This window comes from Rattus norvegicus, chromosome 1 (assembly GCF_036323735.1).
Source record: "Rattus norvegicus strain BN/NHsdMcwi chromosome 1, GRCr8, whole genome shotgun sequence".
NCBI classification, from domain to species: domain Eukaryota; kingdom Metazoa; phylum Chordata; class Mammalia; order Rodentia; family Muridae; genus Rattus; species Rattus norvegicus.
In genome coordinates, this window is record NC_086019.1 from 63832753 (window position 1) to 63849319 (window position 16567).

The window sequence follows — 16567 nt, forward strand, 5'->3', positions numbered from 1 at the left end:
AGGAAAATGAACCCATGATAACCCAGGCCTGACGAAGAGCTCATCTGTCCTTTTCTTGTTTATTCAAGAGTCAGGCAACATGACCAGAGCATCTGTTTTATGTTTTTAGAGTGTGTCAACAGGGTCAAGGCAAGATAACAGCCTTGCTGGCCCCCAGCAAGATAACAGCAGTGCAGCCCAGCCCCCACATGAGTATGGATTCCACAAAGACTCAGCAGGGCAGGAGGAGGGGCAACCCTGCAAGGGGCTGGAATCCCAAGCGAGAGAGCATTAGAAAGGGTAGTGGGCTATGGGTAAAACAGTTGCCTGCTGCCTGAAAACAGTGGCAGCGGAGGACACACTGCTGTGAGATGTGGGAGCTCAGCTGTATTTTTCCCTCAGTAAGCCAGGATCAAAAGGCTTGTGCTGTATCTGTCGAGGTTGAGTGGGCCTCCAGAGTAAGGCTCCACAGGCCCCAGGGGTGCTGGGTAGAAAAGCCTGCAGCCTGCAGCATACCATGAGGACAGGGTATGGAGCAGCTCACCCAGAGGTGCTCTACACATCTGCTAACAGGAGGAGGATATTTGGGACCAGCTCACGTTTCTGAGCAGGTCTTCCTTGACAAGTTCACCAGCTGAAGGAAGAAAATGAGAATTCACAGAAAGCCAGTCTTAGCAAAAGGCAAGGCCAGGGGATCCACAGGAGATCTGTACCCTGCAATTAGAACTGTAGGAGCCTATCCACCTCCTACTTCTTGAACTTGGTCTTCATCACATAGCATTTGTCTCCCTGTTACGTGCACAGTCGACAGGAAATCAGATCCCATGAGTTGTTAAAAGCCAGTGAGAGCGGGCATTCTTAAAGGCAAGGGCAAACTCAGCTGGGCTTGCAGAGCCCGAGTCTCTAGCAGGAGGAGGCATGCCTGTGCAGATCCTCATAGCAGTGACAAGGATTTCACACAACATACACGGCCCCATCCCACCCCTGGTTGCCAAATCCCGTGTGGGAACCGCAGGTGGTGATGTCCGATACCAAAGGTTTGATGACAGTTTCTGGGCACCACGAGTGTTTGGGGGGTGAATCCCAGGAATGCCTCTCTCCCGTCAGGCTCATTCTGGGGTGCCAGGTGAGGCTGAAAGCCACACTGCAGAAGCAGATCTGTGCCCACCGAGGCCACCCGTACTTCCGGCAACACCAGCAAAAACTCTGAGATTTCCTGCTGAAGCTCCCCAAGTCTCTTAGCCTACAAGGTTCTTCTTTAGAAAGAAAGCTGTGACCTTGAAGAACACAGGACTTTACTCAAGACCAGGGAAGCAGCCACAGGAACTGTATTGTTCTGCACACAGAAAATCATAGGTTCTTTTGCATCTGCCCATGCGTGTGCATGAAACACTACTCAGCACACACGTACATATGAATATATACTACATAAAACTCATACGCGTGCATAACACACACACACATATAACACACCACCACACACACCACACAGTATAGCACACTGATACTGTGTACACACACACACACACACACACACACACACACACACCATACACATGGTGCACAACCATAATACACAAACTGCTAACATATATTCAGGCACACAGCCCTACTGCCATGAGGGCATCAAAAGGGGATGGGTCCTGAGGTCACTCTGGTTGGTTGGGACTTTGCATAGGTAAGGTCTTGTATGTGAGAGAACCTTGTTCCCTTAGTCATGAAACAGGCAACATCAGTGGATGTCAAAGCTGGAGATAGGGCTGTCCTGGTCTTGAGTTCCTTTTCCCGGAGATGAGCTACTATCTGGAAGGACAAACTGAAATCAACCCTTTCTTCACACAAGTTGCTTTTGGTGGGAATATTTTATCACAGCCACAGAAAGCAAAGTAGAACAGGTCCTTCCATTTTTTGTTACCTCAGGTTTGTGGGTCTCATGCCTAAGTCTGATGCTAATAAGAGACTAGCCTTGGCATACCAACGATTCTGGGCTTGCTAACTTGAAGATCTGTCTCCTGGGCCTCATAACAGGCTTGGGGGAAGGATAGCAGCTTCTATCTTATTTCTGTGCCCACCTGCTGGTGAAGTGTATAATTCATGTTCCACTCACGCTCCCTACAATTTGCCTTCTGATTATGACTGAGTAGACTCCTGTTCTAGGTGTTTCTACCAGCCAAGCGAGGTGGGTGGGATGCGTTTTTAGAAGAGCCAGGTTGGGAACCGATGCTGTCTCTGGCCCACCCAGTTGTCCATCCAGGGTGAGATATAGCAGGGCGGGGGTGTAAGGGTTTGTTATGGAAAATCTTGCACCCCAGAACTCCAGAAGGAGGAGACAATCTGCCCATGAGATGAGAAAAGATTATTGCTCAATTTAAACAGAGCTTAGCGCCATCTGTTTCCCAAACTGGGATGGACCAAATGGCTGGGTGGAACTTCCTCACAGGTCCAACAGAGATGGTGCCTCAGAGCTGGGCCCTGGTGTCATGGCTAACAGCATCAGCTGTGGTATAGGGTCTCCACGTGGAATTGGAAATAGCAGGCATGTGGCTCTCTCTGTCCATAGGATAAGGCTGAAGTCCAACCAATGCTGGCTCTTGGGTGGATATAAGTTGACCTATTGGTCTTGGGAAGGAGGACACGTATGGTGGTTACAGGAGGCAGAGCAGGTCTCTGAATTCACTGTCTGAGGAATAAAACAACGTATCCCACAATATGGAGTTGCTTGGTTTTAAATGACCCGTTTTTCCTGTCTCTATTCCATAAAGGACATGCTTTCATCAGCTGGAGGTGTGCTGGGGTCATTCTCCATGTGCCCCTTCCCAGGCATTCTGCCTGTCTCTGACACAAAGCACACAACCACGCAAAAACACCAGAGGAAGTTAGTTCAGGACATGTGGTTAGGGACCAGCACCCCTGCTCTGGGCCCACCTTTATGGGAGTGGTCTGGTAGGATGCACAGGGCAATGTGTGCAGTGTGCAGCCCTGCAGAGTTGCCGGGCCAGCCTAGAAACTGAAAGCAGAACTGTTGTTTTAGAGACCAGAAAACGCCTTTCAATGAATATCACTTGACCCTCTTCTCAACTCCAGCTCTGCCATTCCAGAGTTTTCATCCTGGACTCACTTTAAAAGCCACAGATGCCAGTGTCTTCATGACCACCTGCCCTGTGGACCTGTGGGTGTAGATTAGAGATCTTACTACAAAAGGCCTTGCCTGCTGCCAAACACAGTCCCTCTTTCTCATGGAGCAGGTTAACCGCTTGGCTGCCTGAGTGAATGAAGCAGAAACGGATTCTAGCTCATTTTAGGACCCAATGGCACATTGATTGTATTTGCTCTTTCTTTGTTTCTTTGTTTCTTTGTTCCTTTGTTTCCTTCCTTCCTTCTTTCTTTTCTAAAAGAAAGCCATTTATGAAAAAAACTCTTCTATGCATATAGCTTAAGAGAAGTCTACCTTAAAATAGCCCCATGTGGGAGTTGAAGCAACATATTTATTCCACGTGGAAATAGAACGTGGTCACGATGAATTACGTTCTCAGCTCCATTGGAGCTGTGATCCAGGACGCTCTGCCCTTGGCTTTTCTGTGGAGGGAGCAAGTCTGAGCAGGGCAGAGTGGGTGGGGATGTTCCTTCTAAGCCCCCTGTTTACAGAGTAACCATCAGACATTCCTGCAGCTGAGGCCTGCTTTCTCCCCAGTGGTGGCTGTAACTGTTGGCCTAATGGTGGCATTGGCTCTGTTTTCTCTGCTTCTCAATTTCCATCCAAACTAGTTAACTACCGGGTTCCTTTGTGTGTGTGGTACTTCTACATGCAAGAAGGTAGGGCTGGGTATGATGCAGGAAGCAATAACCCTCAGAGTTGTTGCTGTGCTGGGGTCTGGATACCCTGGATTCTGGACCAGGGACCCCCAGGGCTGGAAGCTGGTCCTGTTTGTGATTAGAACATCAGTATGGGGACAGTGTGGGGGCAATGTGGGGGCAGTGTGGGGGCTGCATGGAGGCTGCATGGAGGTAGTGTGGGGGCTGTATGGGGACAGTGTAGGGGCAGTATGGGGGCAGTGTGGGGGCAGTATGGGGCTGTATGGGGCAGTGTGGGGGCAGTATGATGGCAGTATGGGGGCAGTATGGGGCAGTGTGGGGGCAGTATGATGGCAGTATGGGGGCAGTACGGGGCAGTGTGGGGGCAGTATGAGGGCAGTATGGGGCAGTGTGGGGGCAGTATGATGGCAGTATGGGGGCAGTATGGGGCAGTATGAGGGCAGTATGGGGCAGTATGGGGCAGTGTGGGGGCAGTGTGGGCGCAGTATGGGGCAGTGTGGGGGCAGTATGATGGCAGTATGGGGGCAGTATGGGGCAGTGTGGGGGCAGTATGGGGGCTGTATGGGGCAGTGTGGGGGCAGTATGGGGGCTGTATGGGGCAGTGTGGGGGCAGTATGATGGCAGTATGGGGGCAGTATGGGGCAGTGTGGGGGCAGAATGAGGGCAGTATGGGGCAGTATGGGTATTGCTTTTACTTCTTTCATCCCTGAAGTTCCAGTGCTTTCTTTCTTTCTATTTTAGATTCACTTTTATGAATTTTGATCACGTGAGAGTCTTCCTGTGGGTGCGTACACATATGCATACCCATGGAGGTCAGAGGCACCAGATTTCCTGGGATTGGAGTTACAGGCAGTCATGAGCTGGGAACCAAAGTCAGGTCCTCTACAAGACACGACTCCATTAACTGCTAAACTATCTCTCCAGCCTGCAGATTTGTTCTTTTCTGATGGAGGAGTCCGTTGTCTACACTGCCTGGTACAGGGACTTGGTAGAAGTCATGACGGAGCAGATGGCTGCCATTCTTCTGGGAAGACTCTCTCCGGTGTTTTGGCTCAGTGACCACCCTGGTCATGGAGAGACTGAGAAGGAAAAGACTGTAGGGGACCCTGGGTTCTCTCTGGCATTCAGGTAACAGTCCTGTCAACACTGTGGGCTCTTGCAGCCACAGGCTGGCAGTTGGTGGGGCTCCTGTCTGTAGTCCATGATACCTCAGTCTCAAGCCCCATGTGTCCTTGTCTCTCCAAACCTGCGTGAGCATCTGTCTCTCTCTCATTCTTAACCCTGTTCTGACCTCAGAACTCCCCAGTAATGTCCCTAGGAGCAGGTGAAAGAGCTTTTCACCCTGGACTTAGAGGTAAGTCAGTCCTCCCCAGCTGCCCACACCTCCCTTCCCTGACTGTCACCCAGAACAAGACAGCAGTGAAGATGTTTAGGGCATAAGCACACAGATGCCACTCTTCTCTGAGGTCGATGCTGACATTTTACCAGAACACATCCATAGCTAAAGGCACCATGTAGTGGGTACAGGGGTGGGTTAATTCTCCCTCTCTGGGTTTAATGGTTAACATGCATGGCCGTTCAGCTTACCCTGTTTAATTGACTGTTTAACTTAAGAAATGGAGATCTCTGTGGGAGTCTAAATCTTCAGATCAGTAAACAGGCACCAGAAAGCTGAGCCCTGGCCCCTGCTGCTGGATGTACTTTGTCTAAGTCACCTGCAGGTCCGCAGCCGCTCTCTGCTCTCTGATGGTCTTTCCTAGGCCTTCAAGACTATGGCGATTGTGCGCACCTCAGACCTCAGATGCTAGAGTCAGGAAAAGACAAAGCACCCTCAGCTCTTTCACTTTATTCTCCACACCCTCAGCCCGAGGGTGGCTTTTTGTTAGCAAGCTGACTCCCCCCCCCTCCAGGAAGAAACAAGAGTAAAATGTATCTTCTGTCTTCCTAAAGTTACCACTGAGGCAGAGCCAAGCAGGCGGCAGCACCCACTGAAGCAGAAGCATCAACTGGTCCAAGTCTTTACTTCATCAGCAGAAACAAACCCCAGGAGAGAGTGGGTCCGAATTGTCCTGAGTAATGGCAGAGTCCTCAGGAAAGTGCTCTCTGAAGGGTCACTCCACCAGTCTCCCTACTCTTGAGTTCCTACTTCATCCCTTTATGCAGTCAGTTCGCAGTCTGTCCTCTACTGCATCTGCATACTCCTCCCGCTCTCTCACTTCTGTACTTTCTACTCTCATCCGTGTCTCCCTAGCTTTTTCTGGGACCAACAGTGTGACCCTCACCGCTCCGTGGCTCCTCTGGCCCCATTCTCAGGGGGGCAGAGTCTTGGCCCAGCAGACAGGGGCATCTACAGAATCACATCATGTTGGATGATTTCTATATACTGCTAGCCACTTCAAATTAAAAGGTCCCCACCTTAATCCCCTGGACTTCCTAAGGCTGAGAAGCCAGCACACAGTGAGGAGTTGTGTTTCCTAAGGCTGAGAAGTCAGCACACAGTGGGGAGTTGTGCTTCCTAAGGCTGAGAAGCCAGCACACAGTGGGGAGTTGTGCTTCCTAAGGCTGAGAAGTCAGCACACAGTGGGGAGTTGTGTTTCCTAAGGCTGAGAAGTCAGCACACAGTGGGGAGTTGTGTTTCCTAAGGCTGAGAAGTCAGCACACAGTGGGGAGTTGTGCTTCCTAAGGCTGAGAAGTCAGCACACAGTGGGGAGTTGTGCTTCCTAAGGCTGAGAAGTCAGCACACAGTGGGGAGTTGTGCTTCCTAAGGCTGAGAAGTCAGCACACAGTGGGGAGTTGTGCTTCCTAAGGCTGAGAAGTCAGCACACAGTGGGGAGTTGTGTTCATGTGCTGGCTTCCTGGTCCATGGGCTATCACAATGGCAGTGCTGAAACAGGCGACAGCAGGCACAAGTTTACACAGTCAGAGGTAAAAAACTGTATAGGTGACAGTTTCTGAGAGAATGAAGGCACTTGGGCTGGCCTGATCCATGCCAGGTACTCACACTAGTCCCTGGTGCAGACACGTGTCTGTATATCATGCAGGTGAGGCTGAGCAGGGTTGGCAGGTTGATTCTGTGGTAAAGAGCCATATTTTCCTGTCTTCAATCCAGCTGAGAGGTTTCCAGGTGCTCGCAAATGTGGCTCCATCTTACCTCAGGGCTCTCAGGGGGCTGCAGCCGGGGCTTTCCTCCTACCTCCCTGCCTTCCCTGTCTCTTTCTTGTTTTTTAAAAACTATTTTTATTTTTCGGATGTATAATTTAGTCACATCATTTATTCTTTCCCTTTCTTCTCTCCAGGTCTTTCATGTACCAGCCCCACTACACTCCTTCAAATCCATGGCCTCTTTTTCTCAAATGGCTGTTATGTGTAGTATCTGTGCGCGTGTGTGTGTGTGTGTGTGTGTGTGTGTGTGTGTGTGTGTGTGTGTGTGTGTGTGTGTATGTGTGTGTGTATGTGTGTGTACAACTCGCTCAGTCTGTATAATGTTACTCGTGTGTGTTTTTAGAGCTGACCGACTGATACTGAATAATCAGTCGAGGTGCCCCCCCCCCCCCAGCATCCTACCTTCCTTAGTTGCCAGGAGCACTCACTGTTTTGGGAAAATTACGCATCTGCCACGCACATTTTTCCTTCTTCGACTTGAAAGCCTCTTGAGGGTCCTTTCACTGGGTTTTGTTGCTGACAAAAAGGTATAAGAGTTCCATGATTAGGTAATGGTTTTCTTTAGGATATATCAGGTTCATATGGGTTAACAATTGTGACTAATCGTATGGTCAGTGGTCTACCATAGCCTGTGAACAAATTTTCAGTCCCCGTTTCTATCCCTGATGAACAGGAAGCCCTGCTTTTCATACAGAAACATGGAGAAGCCCAGGGCCTAGGACAGGGGCATTCCTTCCTTTGCTGTTCTAGGGCAGTGTTTGGTGGTGCAGTGTTTGGGGGTGCAGGGTTTGGAGGTGCATGGTTTGGAGGTGCAAAGGGAATCACTGAGCATGGGAACTACAACCATTTCTAGGGTAGCCTGAGCTACTTAGAGTTCCTGACCAGTACTGTGCCTCTGGGATTTATAAACCACTTTCTTTCTAGCACCAGCCCTCCCCTTCAGAGTCCCTGAGGATATCATAGCTCAGTGAGATCTTCCCCATCCACATCCCCTCCCCATGGCTGTTTAGCACTAGTGAGGACCAAGGGCTCAGGGCAGCCTTCAGGAAGGAAGGAGAGTGAAAGGGTTTGCTGGGTCCTGGGAGGGGCTGGAGTTAAAAAACTTAAGGCTTTCCCTGGTCAGAACCTCACTTAGGGAGGCAGCCACTCCCTGCAATCATCGGGAATGCGCTAGAAAGCAGGGCCAGGTGTACACGCTAATCGCTAGGTACCTTACTTACCCGTATCTTTTTCCCAGCCAGCTTTGAAAATAGATGGGCTGAACAAAACCAGGCTTTTCAGACAAGCCCTTAGGGACATTTTCTGGGGCTTCAAAGCCTCCCAGGGGTAATTGTGAAAGTAGACAGAGGCTGTGCCCACATGCAGATCCTGGCTGCTGGCACAGGCCCAAGGCTAGCAGAAAACCAGCACCCTGCCCAGAGAGAAACCCAGTAGCAATCCGCTTGGTACAGTCAGCAAATAAGACCTACCAACATCTTTTACTCAAAGACTGGAAACCACAGTTCTCCTGGGCTGGGGGTGCATAAATCAAATTGCAATAACTGTGTTATTTCAGTGTTCTACAAGGTAGAATGTGTACTCTTCGAGACCTGTAAATTTATTAGTTATGGACGGCCAAGATCAAGATGACAGCTATGTTCCCTCAAGAAATGGCTCAACCATGTCTTTCAACTTCTTTTTTAAAGTTTTATACAAGCTTTACCCTTTGTTTGCTAAACCAGGAAAATCATCAGCCGGGCTGAGCAAGATTCCCAAGTTCCCTAGCTTCAAGAAGCAGCAGCCAGTAGTCCCTGTCTACCACTGTCAAGGCTAAACCCCTTGCTGCCTCTGGCAGCATCATGGTCCCAGACTTTCTGTTTCCTGCACCCCCAGGAGGCTAACTTACAGCCAACATGCATTTTTCCTCTGTTAGACTTGGTCACTGAGGGTTCCTGCATCTCTCAGCTATAGGAGCCCCACCCAGCCTGTCAGGGTGAGGCTTTCATGGGTCCTGGCCCAGCCTCTGGGATTTAGAAATCACTTTCTTTCTTACCCAAGTCCAACTTTGAATTCAGTTGTTTTTTTTTTTTTTCATACATTTCTAAATCCTTTTGTGGAAGTCAGCAGGAATACCTCAGGCTAAAGGTTGACGCTGGTACTGGCTGAAGCTAGAAAGGGAACTTGTATTAATGCATACGAGAAAAGCCTCCCTATAAAGAGCCCCGGAAACGGAGTTCACAAGAACTTCAGCACACATGGAATGCAGCCTATACCCTCAACATCGTGCGCTTGGCTTGGTAAAATGTGTTTTCCATTTCTTAAAATGTAATATATTCTATCATTTTGCATTTTATTCTGTCCTTATTAATACAGTAAGGACACTCTGGGGTTAGGACAGTGACATTTGCTAGGAGCTGTTGTGTGTCCAACAAAAGTGAGTTGGTGCACTGTGGAATTGCTGGGCTGTCCAGCAGGGATACCTGAGAGAGATCATTGTTTTCAGAGCGTATCTGCATTCTTTCTCTTCCAAAAGGAAGGAGCTGCATATTTCATTGGACAGCCATTCCTTAGTAGCTGAAAAGTTCCAGAAGGGTTTTTCATTGGGTGTCTCCTACAGGCAAGCCCTAGTATTTTCTTTCCTGATCCAAAGGCTCCTAGATCCCCCTTCTCAACAGAAGAGGTCAGGGAGTGAGGTCAGGGGGTGGGCTGCTGAGTCATGCAGGTGGTATCAATCACTCCTGGCCCTGATCAGTCTCCCACCTGCTTGGTCCTTGGGCGAGTCATCAACTTCTCAGTTTCTACTCCTTCACCTGTGCTGCTGTCGATCTCGGAATCTGGGGTGATTGGCTATGTCTTCCATCTTGGCTGCCCCACTCTGTGAGCCAGGAAGAAAACTAAGGAAGCTATGCTAAGCTCTTCCTTCCTGGATTAAGTTCTCAGCTCCTGAGGCTACAGGAGAGTGAGAACCATGGTGTGGGGATTTCTGCTCCATCCCCTGACTGGGCTACTCTGTACATCCCAATGCTATGGTAGAGGGCAGTCCTGGCTTTGTCTGAAGAATGACTTGGACCAATCAGAATGGCACCAAGAATGGGAGGCTCACCAGTCATATGGCACCGAGGACAGGTGACCTCATTACCACAAACCAGAGGCAAGTGATTGAAGGAAACCACATCCAGCCCTCGGCAGACTCTGAGGGAGTAGCTCTGTCTGCTCTTAGTGATGTTTGGCCCTTGAGAAGCAGGGCAGTACTGACTGTTACATGTCTGTGGCAAGCAGGAGACACAGATCCTGTAGTTGCTGTAGACCCTTCAAGCCACAGTCATGGGTAGAATGGTGAAGGCCTGCGTATGGTTAGGAAAAAATCAGATTTACTTCAAGCAACAATTTTATATTTCTCAACAGAAGAGTCAGATTTGCTGAAATAGAAAAATAAAAGAACACATCTATCTATCTATCTATCTATCTATCTATCCATCCATCCATTATGTATAAACATGTATGTAGGTATATGTGTATATGTTAATGAGTGAAGATAGATGTCACTCTTCGTTCTCATTCCTCAAGATCTGTTCACTTAATTTTTTTTAGACAAGGTCTCTTACTGAGATCTAGAACTTACTGATTAGGCTACACTAGCTGGCCAGTGAGCCCCAGGATCCACCTGTCCCTACCTTCTCAGGTTACAGGTACATGCCACCGTGCCCAACGTGTACCCAGGTGCTGCTGGGATTTAATTCAGGTGTTCATGATTATGTAGTAAGCACTTTACCAGTTGAGTTATCGCCAAGCCCCAGAAATAACAGGACAGTAAGGGCAATTCTGTGTGTGGAAATAGGAAAACTGTGGAAATCAAGGTTCACCAAAGTAGAAACTTAGTAGGTCTCTGTAACTTAGTGGTGGACGCTTTCTTAATGGTTGCGTGTTCTGCCTGGGAGTTTCTCTGAACTGTTGTCTCTGGGCAAAGTGAATGTGGTGGAAAGGGCCACGAAACTCCCTGGAGTCTTTTATAAAAGTACCAATACCATTCACCAGGGCTCCAAACCCTGACCCAGTCAACCGCTTTCTCAAAGTCTCAGTTCACCACACTGTTTCTTCTGGAGCAAAGATTTCAACAGGTCACCTTGGGAGGGACACAAATGTCAGGCCCATAAGGGCTGAGGAAGGGGGTGGGACCCCTGAGTATACCTGGCATCTGAACATCTTGCCTTAGAGCTACAAGTCCTATAGTTCAGCTTCTGGGGACTCTATAGCTCTGGAAAATGTGCCCTTAAAGGGGTGCTCTCTGCCAGTGCACAGTGGGGTTGAGCGATCTTTATTGTAGTCCATGCTTACACAGACACAGACTACACACACACACACACACACACACACACACACACACACACACACACACACAGAGGCACACATAATTTTCTATCTTCATCTACTAATTATCTATCTATCTATCTATCTATCTATCTATCTATCTATCTATTCTTATCACCAATCATCTCTCATATGTTTCATCTGTCAACTATATATATATATATGTATATGTATATATAATCTACCTACCTATATATTTATTATATATCAATCTTTACTTATCATAGTGCTAGGGATCAAACACAGACAGGACAGGCAATCTTTCTACACTTCCCTATCCTTAAATTTACCATTTGAATATCTACCAGGTCTCACAAGCTACAAATAGCTCATGCCTTTTCCTTCTGTGCTCACCTCTCAGCAGCCAGTGCATGTATATGTGGTCCTGTGCCTCTGTGAGACAGAAGCTGAGAACACAGTGATGAGGAGAGAACTAGGGATGGGCCACATAGGCTCAGCTCCCAGTTGTCCTCACTAGAGACCTTGACCTGGCTGACTGAGTGGCTGGGTGCTAAGCGCCTCTCTTTGCTGTGTGTTATAGTCCAGGGCATGAGAACAGAAGGATGGTCCTTCTGGTAGAAAGCCATGTGGGTACCCACCCAATGAGAGCATCTGAGCTGGCCTCTGCCCCCGATCACCTCTGCCTGAGCACCCTGAGTCTGCTGAGGGCTGGATTTGGCTACCTGTGCTAGAGTTCGGAACACAGTAGCTGCAGCCTGGAAGAATATCAAGGGCAGAGATCTGTAAGTTAAGCTAGACTGAAAGCCAGGAGGGTGTTGTGGGAAAGGCCCTCTAAAGATGGAGAAGACACAAGCCCATTCCCTGTCAGGAATCTCCTCTGTCCCTTGGTTGTTGTCTCTAGTCAGCTGTACTACAGGAAGCTGTGGTCCTCAAGTTTAAGTACCTCTGTCAGAGCTCTGTGTACCTCTGCAAATTGCCAAGGACCAAGGCAGCCTAAATTGGCCATTCCTCTGGCTGAGGTGAATCTTGGCTGGAGGGAGTAAGCTGAACTGAACGTGTTCAGATGTTAGTGGGTTACAGCATCATTAAACAAAGGGAGGTATCTAAAGACCCAGCCTGTGAGCCCTGAGCCAGGGTGGAGGTATATCCCTGGTGCCAGCCACCCTGTCCAGTCCTGCCTGTGGCATAGAATCATAGCTTTGTGTAACCTGGCATGGGGACAAGAAGGTGTGTGCATGCTTGTGGTCGCTCACTCAAGTCAGGGACAGCCAGGGTGCTGTGGGAGGCTGAAGGAGCTCTGAGATGTCACATTGGGACATTCTGATTTCAGCAAATGGGTCGGGGCAGATGTTAAGACCTGGGAAAGCAACCATAGTTGCAAAGGCAGCTTCCTTAAGGATCAGTTCCCCAGATGGAGGAAAAGCTGTCAGGTGGCCAGTATGGGTGTGCCTGTAGTTCAGCTTAAGCTACAGAGGCCTCTCCACCTACAGGTCCTGCTGTGCTGTCTCCAGGAGGCCTTGGAGCCAATGAACGCTGCCTCATGTATAGCTCATCAAGCATCCCCCTGGTTTAAAGAGCTTAGGGGTGACCTTGTGAGCATACAGTGGCCAGGCTTCTAGACCAGTAGCCTGGTTCTTATCTGCCATTATTCTAAGGATAATGTTGGTATGGGAGTATCTGGTTTCACACTAGACACAGAACTGTGAGGTCACCCCCACAGGGCACAGCTGGAGAATAGCCGGCTTATCTCCTTAGCAGGGAAGAGAGGAATTTGCTGGCTAGCCTGGTTGCACATCTGTCTGGCTCGATGCCTTGCTGGACTCTGTAATGTTACTCAGGCACTTGACTTGAATTTGTCACCCATGTTTGCATGAAACACAGATACCCTGGACATGACAGGATCCTCATGTGCCTTGCCTGGGCAGTGTCCTTGTTCTGACCCTGCTCGTAGGAAGGTCTCAAGGGTCATGTAAAGTTTTTTGCCTCAAGCAAAAAGAAGATAAATAGAGGATATATGAGGGATACAGTGGAGAAGGGAGGGAGGGCAAGAGGGAGAGGGAGAGGGAGAGAGGGAGAGGGAGAGAGAGAGAGAGAGAGAGAGAGAGAGAGAGAGAGAGTACAAACGAAGGAAAAGCATGTCATTAAGTCTCTGTCCCCTGTTTCTCTGACCTGAAGGCACCTGTGCACAGGAATTCTGTTTTGCACCAATTGTAAAACTTAAAAACATTTTTTATGATATAGTTGCATTTGGAGAATTTAAAAATATAGTGGGCCTTATCTTGAAGGACCTGGGGTCCCAGGATTAGTCCCCCAGAACCTCTTCATCTGACACGGAGTATGACAATGAACAGTAAGAAGACCCCTTACTCGATTCCTGGGGGGTTACATCAGTGGAAACGCACACCCCTCTGGAGAGAGCTGGTGTTCTCTGTTGGAATGTCTGCCTTGCTTGGTTTGGGGACAGGAAAACAGGGAACAGTTTATGGGATACATTCGTTAATATCCAAAGTGAACATTGTTAGAGCCCAAGTGCTGCCCGATCAGTCCAGGAATGGTTCCTCACTGACAGCAAGATCGGACTATCCAGGTGGGGGAGTGTGCCCCTCCAGGCACACAGGAGAACTAAGGGACATTAAGGGAAACCCAATAGATCCTCTCCATGGTGATATCACATGTCCCACCGATGCTGAATGTACACAGATTGCAGAAATGATGACTCTTGAAATTAAAATATGGACCTAAGGTGGACCAGCCACACTGCAGGCTCCCGGGCGGTGCAATTGAAGCTCCAACAGTGACATGGGGCTGCAGCTGTATTTAAAACAAAATATTCAGAGGAAACAATGCAACATACCAATCTGCAAAAGATGCAGTTGAGAGGTACTTTGGGGCTGATAGGTGATTTCTGTTTGCTCATGAACTTGATCTCCCGATGGTCTGTTCAGTGCAGAAGTCAGAGCATCTCACTTCCCTGAGCACGAAAGTTAGGATGGCTCTGTCAGATGAGATCACTTTTTTTCTTTTTAAGTGAAAAAACATCTGTTAGGTTTAAGCAAAGTAACAGTGATCCAGCAAAAAGAACAAGCATGCGCTTTGGAGTTTGTGCTTGTGGAGGTCATGTGACTGTGTCCTCTGCTATCTTCGTGCAAGGAGGTCTTCCTGAGACATACCACAGAGATAAGTGTGTGAGTGAGGACAGGGTGGAGGCAGGGATAGGGGTGGAGCCAGGGCTGGGTAGGGGCAGAAGTGAGGTAGAACAGAGGCAGGAGGAGCAAGAACAGGGTAGGGGTAGGGGTAGGGGTTGGGATGGGGTATGGCAGGGGCATGTTGATGAGGCTTTTGTATCCCCCAGCTCTGGGAGTAGATGATCCTAGTTTCCAGCTTCTTCCCGGAAGAGGTGAGTCCTTCATTCCTGAACTTTCAGCTAACTTCTTCTCCCACTAGGCTTGATTAAGTTACCAGAACACCCACAAGCCATAAACAGGCCTGTATTTTAGCTGTGAACAGTGGCCATAGACATGGGAGCTAATTTTGAAACCAGAGACCTTGGTTGACCTCAGCCACTCCCTTGCACCAGCTAAGTAGTTACCTGAGAAACTCTTCCTTCTGCCCCGGGTCCTTCATCATTATATAGTGTGACTACAAAGCACCCATCACACCCGCTTCACAGCACCGTCACAGGCACCAAAAGACCTGTGCTTTGTACAGCTGCTAAGCATATTTAATTATCAATCATGTGTACTCATTAAAATAAATGGCAGATAATAAATGTCAGCCATTGGCAAGTGTGCTATGAACATTGGAGCTAATGAATACCTCTCCAAACCTGAATTTGGCATTCTCTCAGCGGCAGGCCTTTGGGAATTCTTTGATAAACTGGGCTTCCCCCCTTCCCAAGTCCCAATGTTAAAGGTTGTATGTTAAAATCTGCCTGTCGAGGGGCATAGTGGCAGACACCTTTAATCCTAGCACTTGAGAGGCAGAAGCAAGCGCATCTGAGTCTGAGGCCAACCTGGTCTACAGAGCTAATCCCAGGCTACACAACGAGATACTGTCTCAAACAAACAGTCTGCCTATTAAGTGGGATCTCCCATGGGCCCCTGGTGCTCACATGCCAGGCATCTGATGGGGCTCCACACATCCTGCATCTTCCGTATGTCAGAGTGACCATCAAGAGGAACCAGAATCATTCTCATAGGCCTTGTGTTTTTCTGGATCACCTGTGGCTTTCCTGAGATAAGCATTCTCAGCTTCCTCCTTAGCAGTTTAACTAGAAACATGGTCCACTAGAGCTGGGCCTCAAGCCTCTAGCAAAGCAAGTCCATGATGACACACGAGACCTAGAGCACAAAGCTGTAACTGAGGCACCATCCATCTGTGGAGTTCTGCTGTTGGTTCTGAGCAAGGCACGGGTCCTGGAGTTGGCCAGCACAAGCTTTAGTGTTCAAAACTCTAGCAGAACATGGATACTGATTGCCCCACACATGTATCGCCAATGTCTTTGACACAGTAACGCTACCTATGTCTGCTTCTGGGCGCTCTGATGTCCTAGGGACCTGAGCCTGCACTCTGTTGATATATATATTCCATCTGCACACCAGACACCAACCTTTACACCACACAAACTGGAGTTTCAAATTTGAAGGGCAACGGAGGGAGGGCAAATGGAGAAAAAAAATGTCCCTAAGAAAAATGAGGTTTGAGTCTGCTAAATCCTTTCATCCCTGTTCTGTTCATCATCAGGAAGAGAAATAAAACAGGAATGAAAATGTAACCCCCCCCTTTCTTTAAAGATTTATTTATTTATTTTATTTACATGAGTACACTGTTGCTGTCTTCAGACACACCAGGAGAGGGGCACCAGATCTCATTACAGATGGCTGTGAGCCACCATGTGGTTGCTGGGAATTGAACTCAGGACCTCTGGAAGAGCAATCAGTGCTCTTAACCACTGAGCCACCTCTCCAGCCCAGATGTAACCTTTAAAAAGTGTAAAGAAAGAAATCCTGGGTAGAGTATTCTGCTAAAGCTGTTCTTATTTCTGTGAGAATTCTCATGTGTTGTAGGGAGTGAACAGTCCCAAACACAGTGGTACCTTTTGTCTGTGCCACTGCTGCATGGCCCTATACACAGCAACAGGCCTAGGGAAGGTCACTTAGATTGGACCTAAGCTTGGGCAATGTGGGTGGTCCCCTGGGGGCACTCTCCCTGGAACTGGTCCTCGCTGAGACAGTCTCTCCTACAGTCGGTCTCTACTGGGGCCAGGAGGCTTTCCAAATACAAATCTAATTATGCCCTCCTGCTT